The sequence below is a fragment of the Lycium ferocissimum genome, chromosome 4 (genome assembly GCF_029784015.1).
Source record: "Lycium ferocissimum isolate CSIRO_LF1 chromosome 4, AGI_CSIRO_Lferr_CH_V1, whole genome shotgun sequence".
Taxonomy (NCBI): Eukaryota; Viridiplantae; Streptophyta; class Magnoliopsida; order Solanales; family Solanaceae; genus Lycium; species Lycium ferocissimum.
In genome coordinates, this window is record NC_081345.1 from 14,480,823 (window position 1) to 14,486,319 (window position 5,497).

The window sequence follows — 5,497 nt, forward strand, 5'->3', positions numbered from 1 at the left end:
GTCGATGTTTGACGGAGTAGCAAACTTTGGGCCAGGTTTTCAGCCTTCAACGATGCATGAGCTAAGAACATGGATACTAAAAGAAGAGGTAGCCAACATTAACAGGATGCTAGAAGAACACAAAAATTCATAGAAGCAATATGGTTGTTCTATAATGTCAGATAGTTGGTCGGATGGAAAGTAGATTTTTCATCAACTTTCTTGTGAACAGCCTGGCAGGTAATTTTTTTTTTTTTTTTAAGATCTATTGATGCGTCTGATTCAATAAAAACTGGTGAGATGCTTGCATCGCATTTGAATAAAATTGTAGATGAAGTTGGGGAGGAAAATGTGGTCCAAATAATAACTGATAATGGTTCAAATTTTGTCAATGCTGGAAAAAGGATAATGGAAACTCAGCCTCATATGTATTGGACCCCACGTGCAGCACACTGCATCGATCTCATGTTAGAGGATATAGGTAAGTTGAAAATTCATCAAGAGACACTCAAAAAAAGCAAAAGATGTGGTAAAGTTCATTTATGGGCATACTTGGGTGTTGGATTTGATGAGATCTTTCACGAAGAATCATGAACTTCTTCATCCTGCTGTTACTCGTTTTGCTACTGCATATCTGACTCTTCAAAGTATTCAGAAACAAAAACAAGCTCTTCGATCTATGTTCTCTTCCGAAGCTTGGAGTACTTCTACATGGGCTTAGAAACACGAAGGAGTGAAAACAAGAGCTACAGTTCTATTTAATCAAAACTTTTGGCCTCACATTGCTTACTGTGTGAGGAGTGTTACTCTTTTAGTGAGTGTTCTATGGGAAGTTGATTCAGAAGAGAAGCCTTGTATGGGATATATGTATCATTTGATGACTAAGGCTAAGGAAAATATAGCTTTCAATTGTGGTAATAACGAAAAAAAGTATGGTCCTGTTTGGAGAAGAATAGATGAAAGATGGATGAGCCAACTTCATCGTCCATTACATGCTGCGGGGTATTATTTGAATCCACAATTGCGATTTGAAAATAAATTCTCTGATGAGTTTGAAATCAAAGAAGGTTTACATAATTGCATAGAAAGGATGTTAGATTATGAGGAGAGATTAAAAGTGGATATCCATTTAGATTCTTACGATCACTTGAGAGGCGATTTTGGGAGCCAGTTAGCCATGGATTCAAGAAAGATGCGATCTCCTGCTGATTGGTGGATGCGCTTTGGAGGTCAAACTCCAGAGTTGACAAAATTTGCTATTCGTGTCTTAAGTCTGACTTGCAGCTCCTCGGGCTATGAAAGAAATTGGAGTACCTTTGAGTCAGTAAGCACTATGCTTTTCTTTAATTAGTGTTTGTGTTTTCTATATGATGATTGATGATAACTGAAATCTTTTTTTTTTTTTCAACATTTACTAGATTCATACGAAAAAAAGAAATAGGCTTGAGCATTGCAGGATAAATGCTTTAGTTTACGTAAGATATAATACAAGATTAAGAGAGCGGAGCATCAAAAGAAAAATGCACAAGATTGATCCTATTTTGGTTGATGAAGTTGATTCGAATGATGAATAGATTACTAAAAGAGAAGATCCTGTACTTCCTGAAGAACCTTTGTGGCTTGACGAAGAAGAGAACTTATTTGATGTCGATGTTATTAAAATGGTGTCATGTACTCCGTATGAGGATGAGCTTATTCATGATACTACAATTGATGTTGGTAGTACACAAAATACAAGTGAATCTAGTCCTTTTAACAAAAAGCATAAAGTAGTTGAAATTTCAGGTAACTATATAGTATATATTGTTAACTTTTATTGCACTTTATTAGAGCTAACTTAGGAATGTTGTGTTAGAGCTATCACTATCTTTTTTGAAAGTTTTATTGCACTATGTTAGAGCTAATTTAGGAAAAATGTATTAGAGTGCATTATCTGTTTTGAAAGCTCAACTCTTACCTTTTTGTGAAGTCCAGAAGAAAACTCTTATGTTCATGTTGGATTACTTTTTTCTCTACCAGTTCCTTTTCATTTAAGAAGATAGTTTTGCACATAATAGGTCTTTGATGCAAAATCGTACATGTCTGGCTCTCACATATTTTTCATATGTATCAACTATTGTTATCAAAAGAAAATATATGTTGTAATTTCATTGAAAAGATAAATTTTTTGTAATTCTAAGATTTACAGAGGGGCAATTCTTCTTCACAAGTTCAAATAGATGAAGGACTGCAAGATGTGGATATTGTTGATGAAGCACGATGGACTAATACAAACACTCTGAATTTGAATGACGATGAGGATGACGATGAACTCCACTTTGATAGAGATTGACTATGTCTATAACAAACCTTGTCCCTCTTTTTTTGTTTTTTCTTTTGATATTTTTTTATCTGAATGAGTTTATGGAAATAATAGAAAAACTCTCATCTTGTTTTAGAGGGGATTTTAGCAGTATCAATTTATTAACAAGCTAATAACTCGACATATTAATATTGTTGCATTCCCTTTGTCACCTGCCTTAGGAACATGTTCCTCATTATATTCCCTAGTCATCCGTTCTCACCGCAATCGTCACAACATTTGCTTCAACTGCTTCATGACCTGATCTAATCTCACTTTGTGCAAACATAAGATTGATAGCATTTGCTGATGGTTCTGAATCACTGACTGCTCCTGGTCACTCCATAGATCACCATTATTTTTGTTTCCCTGCTGCTGCTGTTTCTGTGTTACTGCATTTTCTTTGTCACCTGTGTTAGGCTATTTAGAATCACTCTGATTCCTCATATTTTTGTTGGCCTGATTAGACTTCAATAAATCAGGTGGCTTAGTCTATATATCACCACCACTTGGAGTACCTTGATCCTGATCATTTGGTATTTTATTCTTCACTTGAACTATTCCATCGTTAACTATTTGTTGTTGCTGCTTTCCTACACTTTGATCAGGAATATTGTGCACCTCTTCATTACTTGTAACAGCTGGTACCCCGTTTCGTTGTACCATCTCCCTTATAGCAAACATATTATTAACTTCTTGTGATGAAGTTGGTGAATCAAGAGATAACCTCGGATCAACTTCCTTGCTAGCTACAACTTCACCATCTTCCAAGTCCTCTTCATCTTGATCACCCCATAATTGTCTTCCTTCATTAATCTCAAGAGAAGGAACTTCCAAGCAAATTTGATTAGTAGTGACTACTTCAATACTTTGTCTATCTGCTGCTACCCATTGGTTTTCAGGAGAATTCTTCTTGTTTCCAGGTGTAAACACTGGAGCATACACATTTAAAGGGTTTTCAACCTTTTCTGCTAGTGCAATAGCCTCTTGAACCACAAGGATTGCAACCATCTGCTTCTCCAATCCATTCTTAACCACATGATTTACCACCTGACCTGCAGTGGTTATACCAAGTTGTGCATCCACATTTACCACATCTACAACATTTTCTACATTGTTTTGAACCACAGAAGTATAAGATACTTGCACCAACTGCTTTTGTACTAAGTCACCAACTGTTTTTTTCTATTTGTTGTACTAAGTCACCAACTGCTTTTTTCTATTTGTTGCAGGCCTTTTGACCTTTTTGCTCTCATGGATGAAACCTACTCTCAAGAAAAGAGGCTAGATAAAGTGTATTTTTTGATCACTCGAATGTTGAATTCTTCATTTTGTTCCCAAATGGGAGTTGATGTATTTATCTTTGAACTTTTGTAAGCAAACTTGTGCTTGTAAGTAGCGTATAATGGATTGTTTTGACTAGTTTTTGTGGGAATGGAGTACATCAATATATATATATATATATATATACTTCACTCATATATAGTTTTCTTCAATTTTTATGCAATTTTACCAATTTTAAGATATTTGTTGTAATTATATTATTTTATAAAATACTCAAATTTAAATACCTGTGGGGCTTACGCCCTGTGCCTCGGGGCTTACGCCCGGGCAAGGCATACGTAAAACGCCTCGCCTTACGCTCGCACCTTTTAAAACATTGCCTAGAGATAGAAAAGCTTTGAAAAATAGGTGGGTTTTTAGGGTGAAACATGAAGATGGTAACCCAGTTCCACGATACAAGGCTAGATTGGTTGTCAAGGGCTTTAATCAGAAAAAAGGGAGTTGATTTTGATGAAATCTTTTTTCCAGTTGTGAATATGTCATCCATTTGGGTTGTCCTGGGCTTGGCTGCAAGTCTAGATTTAGAGTGTTGCTTGGTCACCGAGATGACGGTTTCCTCCACATAGTCGGGAGGGGGAGAATTGTTAGATTTTTGGGTTTTTCCTTCTTATGTGGAATTGGATTAATAAAACCCAATCCAATTTGGACCAGGCTACTTTTGCCCAAAAACTCTTCTATATATATGATCAATTTAGGTCTTATTTTCAGAACACAAGAGTGAATTCATAGCAGCCATATAGAGAGAAAAACGTGAGAGAGAAAACAGATTTTCGTCCAGAAATTTTCTGTTACAGCAGTCCACTTTAAATTGTGTTTTCGGATTCGCTAACCGTTGGATCGTGCTAAAATTTTAACTGGGAGTTCTCAACATCTGATTCTTCGATTTCAACGGTAGGATCAGATTTGGTGGTCTATAGCTCCAGTTTTCGAGTACGAACAGTAGCTCATTTTTTGGAGTGATTTCTCTCTTTTTTTCACTAGTTTTGGTACTATATTTTATGTATTGTTGCTTCGTGCTTGGCTTTGTTGTTGTAGCTATTTGGAGAACATTGTTGTAACTCTTGTTGATTATAGTAGAGCTTTTGTGGGCCGGAGGTCCTGTGGATGTTTCCTCTTCACCTTGAAGGGGTTTTACCATGTAAATTTGGTGTCTCTTGCATTCGATTTATTTTTGCTTGCTTTGCTATTTTATCGTTAGTAAAGCTGCTACTCGGATTTCCATTTGTGCTAATGTTTTTTGTCTTCTCTTGATTCAAATAGTGTGGGAAGTTTTGACTTGGGTATTTTTCTTCCGCTGTTACCTCGTCGTGCAATTTGGTTATTGTTTGTTTCTTCCTAACAAAGGTTGTTGGGCTAACGGTCCAAAGATACTCTTAACATGATGTGATATTGTTCGCTTTGGGCCAAGCCCGCACAGTTTTCCCCAAAAGGCCTCACATCATAAAGAGTATCCAACTCCTTATAAGTAATTCCTTTTTCTTTTCAGCTACCAATGTGGTACTTTGTTCGCACACCCAACAATCTCCCCCTCGAACTAAGTTCCACATGACTCATTACGGGTCAGAGATTCAATGTGTCAATGTGTCACCCACATCGTCAGAGTATTTACGGTCACCGAAGCCCAAAGGCTGCGTATGCGTCTTCAAAGCTACGGGTAAAGGTTGTAAGCCGGCTCACAGACGGGCAAAGGCACTAAGCCGGTCCCCACGCCACACTCCGCCATCTTCATACTCATCCCGCCAAACCATTGGCTCTGATACCAGTTGTTGGGCCAAACGGCCCAAAGATACTCTTAACATGATGTGATATTATTCGCTTTGGGCTAAGCCCGCA

The 5,497-nt window shown here is 37.1% G+C and overlaps 1 long non-coding RNA gene across 1 annotated transcript; it reads left to right on the forward strand.

Moving 5' to 3' along the window:
* The first annotated feature begins 1,476 nt into the window (after positions 1–1,476).
* On the forward strand, positions 1,477–3,876 carry LOC132054379 (uncharacterized). Its single transcript, XR_009414277.1, has 3 exons — positions 1,477–1,764; positions 2,160–2,315; positions 3,553–3,876. It is a non-coding gene; the product is annotated as an uncharacterized LOC132054379 (long non-coding RNA).
* The last annotated feature ends 1,621 nt before the right edge of the window (positions 3,877–5,497 follow it).